The 16,772-nt window shown below is 34.0% G+C and overlaps 1 protein-coding gene across 7 annotated transcripts in view; it reads right to left on the bottom strand.

The window, feature by feature from the left end:
* Positions 1-16,772, bottom strand: part of dpr12 (defective proboscis extension response 12) — a 508,475-nt gene that overhangs the window by 279,229 nt on the left and 212,474 nt on the right. For 2 of the 7 annotated variants that reach the window (XM_073992337.1, XM_073992339.1), the window contains one exon: positions 2,207-2,231. The exons of the other annotated variants lie outside the window; for them this stretch is intronic. The gene's annotated coding sequence lies outside the window, so the exon portion shown is untranslated. The remainder of the gene's footprint in view (positions 1-2,206; positions 2,232-16,772) is intronic. 7 annotated transcript variants of the gene reach the window in all.

Raw genomic sequence — 16,772 nt, 5'->3', positions numbered from 1 at the left:
AATGGTCAACTACTAGATATATTTAGACGCTCAGTTGTCCCAATTTCCAATATGTGGATTTTTGGCCGATATTTATGCGAACGAGCGACTCCACAATGGGGCTTGGCACAAAAAAAGCATCACGCCATAACTCAGAATCTTACAGCGTGTTTTTGTAAAAAGTTTTTGCCCATTCGTTCGTCGATTTCATGAACGAAGACACAATTTGGTTTTCGTAGCGGTTGACGTTTGTATTCGTGTGACAAACAAATGAAAGCTTTTTATTTTCGTAATTTGTTTGGTATTCGTAACAAAATCAGACGAACGAATACGTCAAAAATAAACGAATGGAAAAGACCCATCGTTTTGAAAGAAAATTAAATAATTTGAGTAATTAATGGCACAAAACACACGAAAACTGGAAGGGAATGCAATTTTATTTATTTCCATAGAAGCACACGCGTACATCCGTTTCTTCATATTATCACAATTATTTTTGGACAAATTTGATTACATTTTTTTCTTATTTTTTGTTTGACATCTGTGTATCGGGGTTGCCATCAAGTAACACATTTTACGTGCAGATGCCTATGCAAAATTCACAAAATAAGTATCATGGAAACCCTGAAATATAAAAGCTTTTATAAAATAGACGAAAGCTTTGTCCAAATTTACATTAGGCGAGTTTACTTGCGGCAATTGTCAGTTTGTAGGTGAGAGAGGGTGCTGAGAGGCAAAGGGTTACCATATGCCTCACCTCTCTCTCCTACAAAATGACAATTGCTGCAAGTAAACTCGCCCAATGTAAATTGGGACTTTCAGATAAAAACGAATGGTTCGTAAAATTTTACAAGAACCAAATTTTGAACGTATACGTTTTAGTACGAACGGTTCGTGTGACAGGCAAGCACAAAGGCACAAAAACACCCTGTTAACCTTTAGCAAAATTTTCCTCTTTCCTTAATTTTCACCAAGGGCTTCCATCCCAAAAGGAATTCTCCACTGTCCAGACCTCACGTTCCAATTTGTGCCACAGTGTTATAATTGTGATAATTCCCAGCACAAAACTCCTCCCAAAATAATGGGGTTTTATGGTACTTTATAGTACTAACCCATTATTTTAACAAGGGCATGTCGCACTTAATCACTGGTTATACTATGACCAATATAACCACTAGAATAACTAGTTATTTCATGGTCACTGGAAGTTGAAAAATAAGCAATAAGTTAAAAAAAAATATTTCAATTTTTATATTTTATATTTTTTATTTTATTTTTTTACATCGCCCTCTCCCGGATTTGAAGACACGAACTTCTTCTGTTTAATGACTACATGTGCACCACCAACTGTTCTTTGTTTTTTTCTTTTAACAAAAAAAAACACACGGCCGGAGGTGGGCGTTGAACACACAACCCTCGGATTTGTAGTCGGACACACAAGCTCTGTGCCACCGTACTCATAACATAGTAATGAGTAATATAAGTAGTTATTTTAATATACATTACTTTGTAATAGGTTACATAATGATTAACGGATCCAAATTTTTGCTGAGTTGCTAACTATGGCGTGACCGATAGTTCATTATGAAAATTATGTTGAAAATCCGTTTTCTCTGTGGCTTCCGAAGTGACCGTCTCTCGGAATCAAGCTAAATATGGTTTACATTTTAAAGTTATATTTTAAAAATACATGTTTGAAGTTAAGATATCTTCTTTTAACTAAGCTCAGAGTATTCTAACTATGGATATCTGAAGAAAACATTGTTCGGAACATGTATGTATTTTGTATAGTAAATACAAAATTAAAATTTTACATTTGTCAGACTTTCATGCGCAATAAGCGTATCGATATCAATAAATAAACACTTTATTGGCATAATAATGCGGAAATTTCTAGTTAATGAACATTTGCTTATATGTATATTAGCGCACGTTGAATCCTAAATGTATACAGATGTCGAGAACTGCAGAGTTTGCTACTTATTATGCTAACATGTGAAGTGAGGCGAAAACTTTATACAATTTACGATAAAGTCTTATTAATACTTTTATTGCCATTAATTGCCGAAAAAGTATAATAATATAGTGTCAGTCTATTATTATTAGGCTTCTTCGTTGCTAATACCGTTTCTGTGTTGTTGCCTTTTTGGGTAAATAGCGAACAAATATATACGTCTGAATATATTCAAGTAAATAAATTTATTGCATACAATATGTACATACATACCTTGTTCGGAGGTAATGTTCTGTGTCTGTAAAAACAAGAAGAAATAAAAGAAGAAAAGTAAAAGGAATGAGAAGAGTTATAGGAAACAAGTCTATTTTCGGGCATTAACAAAATTTGCATATTGTAAATATGTATACTTGTGGATTATTTCGTACCCAATCAACATATTGAAAGGGGGCAAACATGTGTATGTATGTTTGTTACTTCGGCATAAATAATCAAATTCTCAAGCATGTTGATTTCCATATTTTATCATTCCCATGTTCTCCATACATTACAAATCTTTTTAAGAAAGTTTACACTCTCGATTATTAATGTGACTTTTATTCGTTCCTTGGAGAGTTCCAGCCGAACCCACATAAACCATTTCGGTCCGAAGCCACACAATACGTTACCACATCCCCAGGCAGCATAAGTAAAATGTTAATATTCAGAGCCAAACTTTGGCGTTTTGGTTTTGTGGCTTTGTCGGCTGTCAAAGAATGTCGATTAAAAAATTCCAAAGTTGCAAATTCCAAATTCCTGACAAATAACATAATCTCTCACCCAATATCTGTGAATTTTTTTCTGTCAAGATAAGAGGGCATATCAATAGATATTTAAAAATAAATTATATGTAATGCCAAGCCCAAGAAATGATTTAATCTTTTCACTTTCCCTTAGTGTGAAAAATTGACTAAATGGACTGATGCCATGCATTCTTTGTGTAGAACACTCATTCATGTGCAATGCTATACAGTGTCAGTGGCCTGAGCATAAAGGGAAGAATATCTTTACAAACTTTTTAAATAAGTCACCAACTTGGCTATTCAACCAAAGATTTTTGTTCAAATAGACGTTGATTTAATTTTTTGTAGATAGTTATAAAGCTTTTTCATGTTTGGCATGACAGCTATGCTGGATGTTGAGAGTAACGGATGTTTGTGATATACATACGAGCTATACTTAGAATAACTGGTGGCAATTTTAACGATTTAATAATATTATATATGTGAGTGCATGAATGTTAACAGTGCAGTGTAAGGGCACTTAACAAAGGGATTCCATTAAAAGTTACTGATGTTTAGAGTTTTCTAAAACAGGCGGGTTTCTTATTCCTTTTCTCCTGCTGAATAGTAGTCCCCAGCAAAAATACTCAGTTCAAAACCCCCTATTAACGCATTGTTTTAACAAGGGCATGTCGCGCAAAATAAGTAGTTATTTTGTGACTACTTACAGAAGTAGTTATAAAAGTAGTCACGAGTTCTTCACGACTACTTATTTAACTACATCTAAAAGTAGTCACAAAATAACTACCCATCTCGAGCGACATGCCCTTGTAAAAATAATGGGTTAGTAGGGGGTTTTGTAGTGAGCATTTTTGCTGGATTGGGATTCAGAAAACTTCCTAATATAAATTAAAACTAAAAATTATGAATGAAAAGCTTTAATTAAATTAAGTAATAAAGTTTTAATTCGAGTTGACAACACTGTTGATATCGGTAGAACTTAACGACTACTACATTTTAGTCGCTTTTTTTATCGAAAAATGTCGTATATTTTCCAAAATTATAAACAATTTAGTTTAACCGATTTTTGTCGGTAACTCGAAAATGAGTTACAGAATTCCACTGCTGAAAGAAGACTAATTATTCCATTTTAGTTCCGAATATTTCATTCTGGAGGGTTTAAGAAGTTCGGCCCGCCCTCAACTTAATGCTATTTAACTGATTACATTCTGATTTCAACTAACCGATTCAGTTTTACTAAATTTACGAACTACTTTAAAATATACTCCTCCTCAATACATAAAATGCAATAATACAAAAAAACTAATGCAAAATATCAATTCATTGGAAAATTATTTATGCGTAAATAAATAGTTGACTAATTAAATTATAAAGTGTATTTCTGTCTTTGTTTTTGTTTCTCTTGAGTTAAGTTTCTGCTAAATTTATGCAATATTTACTTTTAGGAAAAAGTGAAAACAAAATAAATAAATAACTTTCCAGTTAATTTAAACCGAATAAGTTGTCCATATGTAGCAGTTTATTTTACAAATTAGTTGTTATTTTTACTATTTAATTGCACTTTTTTTGGTATGGGCAACAATGGAGACACGGGCAAGTGTACAAAATTTAAATTCTAAAAAATTCCATATTGCATTATTTTAGAAGGTAGTATTACCTAGTGTTATTCAATGCAATATGGCATTGTTTTTATTTGTTATTTCAAAAGTTTCTGGTTAGATCTTTATAGTCTGTTTGAATTTTTTGGGAATGTGGGTTAGGTCGTTTTGGCGCTGAGCGCTTCACATAAGCCATTAATATTCCAATAGAATACATCGTTGGTACGATGATACTTACACATATCTATTAGCTCATGTTGCGTATTTGTGATGCTAAATAATATATAATACGCCTCATTGGACACTTCAAATAGACAACGGTCATTTATTTACTCAAAAAATTCCCTTGTCTGCGCAATATATTCTGTTCAAAGTTCATTTTGATACATTAAGAATTGAGAGATAATTAAAATTAAGTTTGGCCAAATCAAAAAAATAAGTTTTTAATCTTGCATCGACATTTATTCATTTAAGTAACCAACTCAACATTCAATAGTGAACTTAAAATGCGTTTTCTACAAAATCAATTTGTTGAGTTATACCGCTCTTTATGGAAACGAGCGATAGTCGAAATCGGTTATAGTTAACAATGTTGTGTAATTGTTAAGGGGTTACCCCCACTTGTAAATTTTAGAAACGTAGAAAAATTGTAATAATATTTTGCCCGCTTTATGACCAAGAACGGCGTTAAGTTTGGCCAGGCCGAACTTGTTATACCCTCCACCATGAGTTATATTGAATTAAAATGGAAGAATTAGTTTCCTTTCGTTTATGAAGAAGACTAAATACCAAATTTCAGGAAGTTCGGTAAAACAATGTGGCTAACCTTCAAAATACCGAAATTCGGGAGGTACCGTTGCATGGGGGCTATATTAAAACGTCGATCTATACCTACAAATTTCTGGCGGAAAGTTTTAAGACTCAAAGAAGACTAAATACAAAATTTCCGATATTTCGGTAAAACCTACAAAATACCGAAAATCAAGAGGTACGCTTCTGTAATATTTTATAACCCCATGGAAGACTAAATAACAAATTTCAGTCTTTTGGTCGGCTGACTTCACATCTCTCAGAATTACGAAAATCGGGAAGTGCCGTTCTATAGGGGATATATCGATATATAATATAATGAGGCTGTGATGATGAGGCCCAAACCTTCAAATTACCGAAAATGTAGAGGTACCGTTCTAAGGGGGCCATATGAAGGCGAGGACCTATACAAACTTCTGGGAGAAAGTTTTATACCCCTAACGAAGACTATTACCAAATTTCAACCATTTCGATGTGTACAGTTCTATGGGGGCTATATGAAGGCGTGGACCTATACCAACAAATTTCTGTTATAAAGTTGTATACCCCGAACTCAGACTAAGTACCAAATTTCAGACATTTCGGGGTGGTAATAAAGCTAAAACCTCCAAAAACCCGAAAATCTGATGGTACCGTTCTATAGGGGCTATATGAAGCCGTGGATATATACCTACAAACTTCATATGGAACTTTTAATACCCCAAATGAAGACTAAATACCAAATTTCAGCCATTTCGGTGGAATATTGAGGCCACAACCTTCAAAATACCGGAAATAGGGAGGTACCGTTCTATGGGGGCTATATTAAGGTGTGGACCTGTACCAACAAGTCTCTGGGGGAAAGTTTTATAAATGCCAAATTTCAGCCATTTCTGAGGAATATAGAGGCCGCAACCTTCAAAACACCGAAAATCGGGAGGTATCACTCTAAGGGGGCTATATGAAGGCGTGGAACCATACCGACAAATATCTTGCGGAAAGATTTATACCCAAACGAAGACTAATAAAAAAATGTCAGCCATTACGGTGTGATAATGAGGCTAAAACTTTCAAAATACCGAAAATCGTGCGGCACCGTTCTATGGGGATATAACAAAACGTGGACCGATATAGCCCATTTGCAATACCAGACAGCCTAGGAGTAATACAAACTTCTATACGAAATTACAATGATCTATCTTAAAAATTGCGAGCTGTATCTTGACTTTAACAGACGGAAGGACGGACAGACGGACATGGTTATTTCGACTTAGAATTTTACCCTAGTCAAGAATATATATCGATGTGTTACAAACGGAATGTCAAATTTAATTGTACCCTCCATTAAAACTAATATTAAACAAGTAAAACAGTATCAGTTGGCTTTGCCGACAGAGATATACCCTTAGCCTATGTGAATTGAAACTGTGAGCCAAATTTTGGACCAAATCCGTTGACCAGTTCGAGTGCTATAGTGCGCTCCAGCCACTACACATGGTGTCATAGGGATTTTTACAACTTTCGGGCTACTTTCTCAGAAAGTATTTACTTGCACCTGAAAAAATTGTACCATCGTAAAGGGGGTCAGTGAATGGAAGTTGCTTCAACAAAACTCAAAGAGATTCGAGAGCTGGTCTTAAAGTGAACTTATCCGAAATTTTGTGTAGGAGGTACCCGAAGGAGTGGACAAATATAGTCCATATTCGAAACTGATCTATACCTGGCAGATATATTAGGATGTGTAAAGTATGGACTAAATCGGTCACTCCCTTCAAGAGTTGTGGTACGCACAGTTTCCCAAACATTTTTGAACTTTTGTGGAGGAGGTACCTGAAGCAGTGGACGGATATGGCTTATCTTCGAACTTAAACTAAATTTGCACAAAATATTGCGAATGCCAAATGTTGGTCTGAATCGGCAGATCCGTTGTAGAGTTATGCTGCGCTCCAACAACTACACACGGTGTCATAGGGGTTTTTTGCAACTTTCAGGCTATTTTGTCAAGAAGTATGGGCTTGCCCCTGATTAAACTTGTATCGTTGTATAGAGGGCCGTGAATACAAGTGGCTACATCAAAAATCAAAACGATTCGAGAGCATGTCCTAAACTGAACTTTTCCGAAATTTTGTGTGGGAGATACCCGAAGGCGTGGACCGATAGAGTCCATGTTAGAACCTCATCTAAGTTTGGTAGAAATTTCACGATGTGCAAAGTATGGACCAAGTCGGTTACTTTCTTCAAGAGTTATCGTGCGCACAAATTTTCAGAACATTTTCGAACTTTAAACTATGTTTGGAAAAATATTGCGATAGCCAACTTTTAGACCAAATCGGTTCATCCTTTCGAGAGTTATCGTGCGCACCAGCCAGCAGACAGACAGACGGGCTGAAATTGCTAAATCGACTCCAAACTGTCTGAAACACATTTCGTCCAAATAAACTTGGGGTCTAAAACCATCATTTCGATGAGGCACATTTTGCCCGTATGAAAGTTTATTTACTTACCCTCGTTAGCATAAATGCTGAAGGTATAAAAAGATCGATGAAGGACTATACTTTATTTTCTAAATAAGCCAAAAAAATATATATGACGATTGGTTCACTAGTTTTCGAACTAGAGTTGGCAACCCAAAACGCCTTAAAAAACGGGTCTTAGTAGGCTGGCACAAAATCCTTTCTAAATAATAGGTTTTTATAGTACTCATAGGTAGTCGTAACTATTTACAAAACCCCCTACTAACAAATTATTTTAACAAGGGCATATCGCACTGAATAACTAGTTATTCCGCGACCACTAGAATAACTAGTTATATTTTGGCCACTAGAAGTTCAAAATAAGCTAAAAAACATATGTTCTATTTTTAGAACATTTGAATTGGACTTTGTTTTGAATTTCGACACACTTCATATTTTTATTATATTCATCCTCTGTTGGATTTTATTATGCGAACTTCTGATTTGTAGCCGAACATACTACACACTAGGCCACGCGTGCGAACATTAAGGACTGTTTATACGCTTACATGCGCACCATCAACTGTTCTTTGTTTTTAACGAAAAGTACCCTCGGATTTGTAGTCGGACAAACACGCTCTTTGCCACCGTACTCGTAACTTAGTAAGGAGTAATATAAGTAGTTATTTTTGTTTATATTACTTTGTAATGACTAACGGATCCGAATTTTTGCAGGGTCGTAAAAATATCAGAGAATAGATTAAGTTAAACTCTAGAAGAAATATGAATTTTTGGAGGAAAAATGTTTCAAAGGTGTGTGGGGGGCACCCACTGCGTACGTCCCTGACTGCAGTATGATATTTGTGTTCTGTAGTGGTTCTGTTTATTTATGGATATTGAAGATTTCAAACTAAATCTGAAAATTGCATATCAGATTTGATTAGTACTAATTTTATTTTTCATTTAAACTAAGCATTTACATAGCCTCCAAATAGAAGCTGTACGCTTTCGTAATATACAATTGTTCCACAAACATTCCAGAAGGGGCAAGGGAGACTTATCTCATATCAATGAGTGCACCCGGATTCATATTAGGTCAATGATATGGCGCACATTCTTTATAGCCGAGTCCGAAGAGTGTGTCTTAAAACACCACTCATAGAGAAGTTTTTTCATGGCTGAAATATCACAGGAAATGTTGAAATAAACTAATTTCAAGTTTTCTACGTATTCTAAATTACTTTTCAAATGTCACTTTTAGTGGAATCTTAATTGAACACAACGAAATTCTTTTCGACTTATGCAGCGATATTTGATGCAGCGGATGAAATGATTAGAAACACTTTGTTTATGCCCAAAACATCTTTCAATTCATATTTTAAAGCAAACACTAAGTCATTTAACACATTGTTTACACAACAAGCAAATACACAAAAATCCTCCCCTTGAAAAGGACAAAAACTTCTAAGCCTCCTGGCATTAGAAGTTTCCTTGTTAACCGGTATTATTGGGACCAACTTCATTTATTGCACTTGTAAACAAGTTGTATGGGCCATTTCAGTAAAAGCTCGTATTATCCCTAGGCTAAGGAGCAGTTGACCTCAATTAAAATATTTTATGGCACAAAATATTGTCCGACGACGACAACAACAGCAGCAACAATATCAGCTATGCGAATGAAGCAAAACAACAACATGACGCCAATTTAAAGCAACAAGGACATCTAATGTTTTTTAATTGTCACTATCTGAAGGCATTTAACCCTTTGTATCTATGTTGTCGTTGTCAGTGTCATAGCCCAGTGTGAATGACAAAGCACTATGAATGTCCGACATTTGTACGGCCCGTTGTGGGTCTCTCACTGTTAGCAAGGAAAATGAACAGTTAAGATATAGCTCCCAAACGCGTGTTTGTACCATGACGGAATGAGTTTGAATATTGTTTACCCATATACATACATACACATTTTTGAAAAAAAGACTATTGTTTACGTCCGTCACTGTAAGGATGATGAACATTCATATGTCAAAAAGTCTTTTGTATGTGCGTGTTTATGTAAATGTTTACCATGGCTGAAGGCAAACATTATAAAAATATATATTGTTGTCGTGACCATTAATACAAAAAAATAAGTTTATATACAAATACCGATTACATACATTTCATCCATATACATTCTTAAATATACGAAGAAATGTGCTCCTATACAATCCATTGTCAATACGCATGTTTTGTACAGTGGACAAACAATTTGATGTCACTATTCTTCTTAATATAAACATGATTTTTAACAGAACTATATCAATAAATTTATAAATAGTGAGAGATGAAAAAGATAAGAGACAGCGTAATGGACTATTTAGCACGCTCGTTATATTTATACATATTTATTAAATCGCCAACATTACTGAAAGGTATTTTGCCACCGTTGAAAATTTGACCTTCAGCGTGCAAGGCGGGTGTGCATAGCATTGCAACACGTTGGCACCCGATAAAACATCTACTAATATACTACTAATAACAAGTTTATCTCATAACTCAGTTAACCTCCTGAAAGTTTTTCCATTGGTACTTCAGAACCAGTCGATATAATTTTATCCATGGTATAAATAAAGAGGTAGATTTAAATAAAAAAAATCTATAGAACCCTTGTTTTTCTTGAATTCCTAAAACTTCAAAATAAAAGCAACAAGTGGGTTTGTTTACAATGCATTTTTGAGCATTTTATAAAAAACGCGAAAAATGAATGAAGAGTTAAGTTTTCTCCACATAATCGAGTTGTGAATATGATAAACTGATTGTTTCAATGCAAATCTCACCAAATGGTCTAAAAACAATTTTAAAAATCATTGAATTCGATTGTTTTTAAAATTGTTTGGCATATTATTCAAACACCACACACACATGCACAGTTTGTTTATATTATTTTGAAGTTTTAGGCATACTCGAATGAAAAAATTTAAATTGACATAAAGCTTTGGCTAACCTTTCTTATTAAACCATGATTTTATCAATTTTCCTATATGTGTAGAATTACTTAAATTAGTCAAAATTAGAGTTGTTCCAATTAAGTTCCATTGAACGACCTAGTTCAATATGTAGTTCCAATCGTCCACTTCGTTTGTAATTGCGTAAACGCAATTTCATACTTTAATTTGTATGACATCACTCATTTTTTTGGAAATATGACAGTGAACTAGGAACTAGATTGACCAACTCTAGTAACAATACCAGGCCGAGGAAATGTCAAAATTACAAGCGTAGTAATCCTTTTGTGTTATGCTCTTGTAAAAATAATGTTAACTTTACATGTGTAATATATAAATTTAAAAAATATTAGGTCTAAATTGTGGCTCATATTTTCTTTCTTTTTATCCACCGTTTCATTATAAGAAACAAAATAAGCAAAAAAGTGGATGTAAAAGAAAAAAAAAAACGTAATGAAATGTTTATAAGAAAAGACGCATGAAAATAAACGGTGTTGGTAATTGAAAGACGAACAGACAGCATTGAAGCAGAGAGTAGCGCCAACAGCGTCGACACTAACAACAACGCCCGTAATAGCAGCAAAAACATTCACCCAGGCGATGTCGACATTTTGACAGCTTGTTATGACAACAAAAACTTAGCTTTAAGAACTGTCATGGTAATAAAAACAGTAACATCAACAACAACAAAACCACAAAAATTTTAGTAAAACAAATACAAGCAAAAAGTCTTGCAATGCCACGAAAGAATGAACGTCTTCGCCAAAAAACGACTTGAAAAAATTTCTTATGTTCGGGTTGGGGTTTCAGCTATTCTATGTAGGTTTTTAGAACATAATGACAATGTGTATGGGTATACACACTGACACCAATGCCTACATATGTATGTACATATATTTATACCCTGCAAGCATTTCCTATCGCACATTACTCGAAATAGTCACTGTATGACGATAGAAACACTCGTCCGCGAGCTCGCATTCTTATCGATGAAGGCTCACTGCGCGGGAAGAAATGAACCACGGCCTAGACACTACTTGTGAATGTCGATTTAATGACACCGATACAAATCGGTAGTGACGAATAAAAATATTTTTTTTTTATTTTGCTTTTTATTTTTCTTTGTTATTATTCTTTTAATTTGTATTTTTTATTTTTATAATTATTTTTCCAACGTGAATATGTATTTAAAGAATTTTTCTTACTTGAAATTGTCGTCTATTTTAATTATGTCATTTTAAAAATGTTATGTTGTCTGGCCTTGCCTGGGAATCAAACCCGGGACATTAAGAGTACAAAGCGAACATGTATACTGCCCCACTGTGTCATATAAGTATCGGGTAGACTAATGGTTTATATTAATTCAAGTTTGCTCACTTCATAAATGAATGTAAACAATCAGTAGTGTTTGCATTGGAGATAGAAAGTGTCTGCATAGGCGATAGAAAGTGTCTGCACACGCGATAGTCGTACGCCGTAAGGATTGTTTGTGTAAACAATCAATAATCGCATTTCCATATTTTTCGCTGACGCTATGTAGTTATTCAAGACGATCAAACTGCTTTTTGCAGATGGAGTGAGTAACTCACTTCCAAATGCTAGCAGGGTATGTCCATATAAATCGCATATATTGTGATATTACATATTCTTATGCAATTGTGTATAAGTTTGTTAGTATGTCTCAATGTAACTGGACCATGTACACATTCTTGAAGTTCTGCAAAGAATTGTATGTCTACGAACAAGTGCGTTTATGCTGACAAAGAACAAAAATGCAGAGACTCAATTGTAAAATTGGCCAATGTCATTGACTCTTTCATGGGGATACTTACAAAGTATTACAAGTTTATGTTTTTTTACATACATTTTGAGTCTATTACGGAACATAGAAACAAAGTGGAACGCAATGCATCTTTCATAAAAAGATATTTCTATCTTTTCTTCCTTAAATATTGTAAATCCCTCTTTTGGAATAAATTCGTATTTGCGAATTTATCGAGAAGTTTCCATATATGTATGTTTTTTTACGATAAGAAGTCAAATCTAGGCTATAATATGGAGGCAATATTGGTTTCTAGATTAAACATCGATTTTTAAAGAATTTTTCTTACTACTACAATTTAAACCCAGCAAAAATTTGGATCCGTTAGTCATTATTTCACCCATTACAAAGTAATGTAACCAAAAACAACAATCAACCAATTTCAGTTAACTAAATGTAGCTCAAAAAATCTAAAATCCGGAGGCAGTACCATAGCGAGAACCGGAATAGCCCATATTCGAACTTGGCTTGCCTATGAACAAAATATACTCTGGTGCGAAAATATATCATTCTAGCTGATTGATTGACTTATGTATAAGTATTATGTCCCAATCTGAACTGTAGTGCGCTTCTCTAACTCATTTTTGAGTTACCGACAAAAATCGGTAAAATTAAAACGCAAAATTTTGAATGAAAAGTTCAAATAAAAGTAGACAACACTCCTGCTATCGGTAGAACTTTACGACAGCTTTTTATTCGTCGCTAACTTACCGAATAACATGGGTAATTACCGCAATTATAAGCATTTTAATTTTACAATTGTCGGTAACTCAAAAACTGAGTAAGAGAATCGCACTACTAATTTCGATATAATTTGGTACATTTATTTCTGTATCAAACTCGGTCACACTTTCCAAATGTCATCGAAATCGGACTTATATAGCCTGTTTGTTGCATCTAATACCTCAAATCGGCCGAAAATATATATAGGAGCTATATAGACCAAATTCCTTCGTATATTCCAAATTTCATTGAAATCGGAATCAATAATAACACTGTGCTACAGTGAAAATTTGCACGGGTTCTGATGCATAAATTCGGTATTGTGGGAGTCCATGGAAGACGAAAATGCCTTTGGTTTCTTTGGGTCACTTCGTTTTTTGATTTTATATCGGCAAATGTAGTGAAAAACGGGGTTTCTTGGATTTTCAAATTAAAACGGACATAACTTCTTTTTTCCACAACGGACTTTTACAGCTTGTTTTTTATTTAAAGGATGAAAATCATGTATTTCGAACAAATTGTTATTTAATAGTGATTTAAGTGTGACAAAAACGCATTAAAAAACAGGAAAATGATTTTCCTCGTGCTCTAGGCTGCGTAGAAGACACCAAACTGCGTAATTATTTACCTCTATCAAGAAGGAAATTTAGTTAGCTTTACAAAATGGGGAAAAACCAATGAAATCGGTTGAAAAATGCGTGAGTTATGCCATCTTTAGTGTTTTAACCTTTTGGTTTTTCCTTTATAATAGATTGGTACCTTGTGCGTAATTATTAAGTAGACAAATTCAAAACACAATCATACGCACTAAGGTACCAACCAAAAGGTTAAAGCACAAAAAATTCTATAACTCATCTATTTTTCAACCGATTTCATTGGTTTTCCCCATTTTGTAAGGCTAACTAAATTACGCAGTTTGGTGTCTTCTACGCAGCCTAGAGCACGAGGAAAATCATTTTCCTGTTTTTTATATACGTTTTTGTCACACTTAAATCACTATAAACTAACCATTTGTTACCCGATTTTTAAAAATTATGGCTTGTTCGAGGCATGATTTTCACCTTTTAAATAGACAATGAGCTGTAAATGTGCGTTGTGGAAAAAAGAAGTTATGCCCCTTTTAAGTTGAAAATCCAAGAAACCCCGTTTTTCATTACATTTTCCGTTATAAAATCAAAAAACGAAGTGACCCAAAGAAACCAAAGGTATTTTCGTCTTCCATGGACTCCCACAAAACTGAATATATGCATCAGAACCCCTGCAAAAAAAATTTGTCCACTTTTGTAGCACAGTGTAATCAATAAATGGAATGAACTTATTTTATTTATTAATAAGCAAGAGCTTATTCATTTGTGCAACAGGTAATTTGTGACAAAAAATTCATCACCCTAAAGCATATTCCTACTATCTTCTTCAAACTTTTCCCAATTTTCAGTTTCTCGTTTTATATAGATCGAAACATTTAGGGTAGAGGCATAGTCAGATTGTACCACACAATACACCAGATGAGCACGTCACCAAGTGCGCAACAGGTCGTGTAGTGGTTTGACAATTTCTCTCATATTCTTTTTTCATTTAAAAAAAAAACCTACTGATCATTCCGCTCATCTCAAAATAGAAAAACAACAAAAAATAAATTACATTTTCCTCAGATGGTAAATAATGAAATTGAAGTAGCCTTTACAATAAAACTTCTAAGATGACCATGAACAGAATTAGTCGCAATGTTGAATAAAATATCAACAGGTTTCGCCTCCTTAATAATAAATTAACACTGTCACTTCAAATTAAACTAACTAAATTAATACCGATGTTTCGTGTCCACTATGATACATATTGTAAAGGACCTAAGGAAAATGTTACTTTATTTCGTAAACTTTCGTGCGTGTTGAGAAAGGACAATGGTAGCATCGTAAATCAAAGTACACCTCTCGTGCATACCACATTAACTTGGATACTTAATGTGACTGATGGAGACAAAGTGAACTTGTTCAAATTTCCAACACAAATTTATGTTGAATGTGTATGACCCCGGAGGATAAAGAACAGGACAACATGTCAATAAAAAATTACCATGCAACATAACATTAATACAAATCAGAGAACCCACAATACTACAAGTTTACACGAATCCCTTTTTATCGCAAAGGTATACAAAACACTCACACACACACTGTTTTATGCCACTTAGCAATGGGACATATTTGATATGATGTTGCAAGCACGCAATTCCTTCTTTGCTCACAACGGGTCTAATATTTTAGAAACCGTCGTCGCATAAAAACTACCTTGACGGTTGTTTGTCACAAAAAAAGAACAAAAAAAAGAACCAAGACATATCTACACGTAATCAATCACAGCTAATTTATTACAATGTGTTTTTCTACTGTCCGACGACCAATAATGGCATGAAGTGAAACTTTTTATGGGTCTCCCATGGAACAGAGTGCGTGCTGAGTAGTTTTAGCAACGCAACAGAAATGCCAACAAAAAGTTCCAATTTAAGGCTAAATTACAAATAATGAGGTGAGGGTTCAATATACCTTCAAATGAATTAGTATATCTGTCTCTGAAATAATTTTAGGGCAGTGATGGTCAGCACACAAACGAACGAGTTTTATGCATTTGTTTTGCGGAAAATTGAAGAACAGAAAAAATTTTTACAGGGATAGATATTAAAGTGTTTAAGTTTTGTCTATTTGATTTTCGAAAAGAGACCGAAAAAGCCTTAAACATAAAAATACGCTTACATTATACAGGAAATGTAGCCAACTTTATGCAGTATAGTGTAAATTCTGCCAAGAATATTCTATGTCATTGAACCCACCAGTTCATCAAAAATTTAGATATTTAATGAATTTGTTTATATTTTTTCAAATTGTTTAAAGTTATAAAATATTTAAATATTTAATAAATTTGTTGATTAATTGTTTTTGTTATTATGATTATTGTTATTACTATTTAATGGGACTATAGAATATTATTTTAACAAGGGTTCAGACATTAAAAATTTCATTAAAATTAAGAACATAAGATGACCACGTGTAGCTAAGGCAAGAGATGTGGGTCCATAGATTTTGCGTTTTTATGGCATACAACTTTGAACATTAACATCGTATAAACTATAATTCTACGTTATGCAGTGACATTGACATAGTTACGCGTATCAAGATAAAAAGGACAACCCGGTGAACTACTAAAAAAACAGACTGTATAGCCAAAAGAAACATATGTATGTTTACATAGGAACATACATTTATAACGATGTCCACAGTTTGCAACCTCTTTAAAAAAGGATGCTACCCTTCACATATTAAAAATCTATGGTCGGAGACATAACAGGACCACAGTAATGTAGTATCAGAAACGTAAGTTCGCAAAGGTTGGCGGCTTTCAAATATTCAATTGAAAAGAAAGAGAGCTTTAATACACACACATGTTTCGGCGTTGTCCGGATTACCGAGTCGTCACAAAAACACATAATTTTGTAAGATAAAATCATTAATATCGGACGATTACTAGATAATAACCTGACATCTAACTTAAACGAATTTATATTAACACAATATCACGGGTTGAGACCATTTTATTAGCTTTCCTGGCTAACAAATTTACTTCTTAATTTTTCTCCTCCAGCGTAGTCTAAAACTTCTCTACAATTGGTGTTGCTTATAATTTCGGTAAT

The sequence above is a fragment of the Musca autumnalis genome, unplaced genomic scaffold (assembly GCF_047663935.1).
Source record: "Musca autumnalis isolate F117 unplaced genomic scaffold, ASM4766393v1 scaffold_5, whole genome shotgun sequence".
NCBI classification, from domain to species: Eukaryota; Metazoa; Arthropoda; class Insecta; order Diptera; family Muscidae; genus Musca; species Musca autumnalis.
Note: the sequence above shows the minus strand (reverse complement) of the source record. Positions and strands in the feature narration are given on the sequence as shown.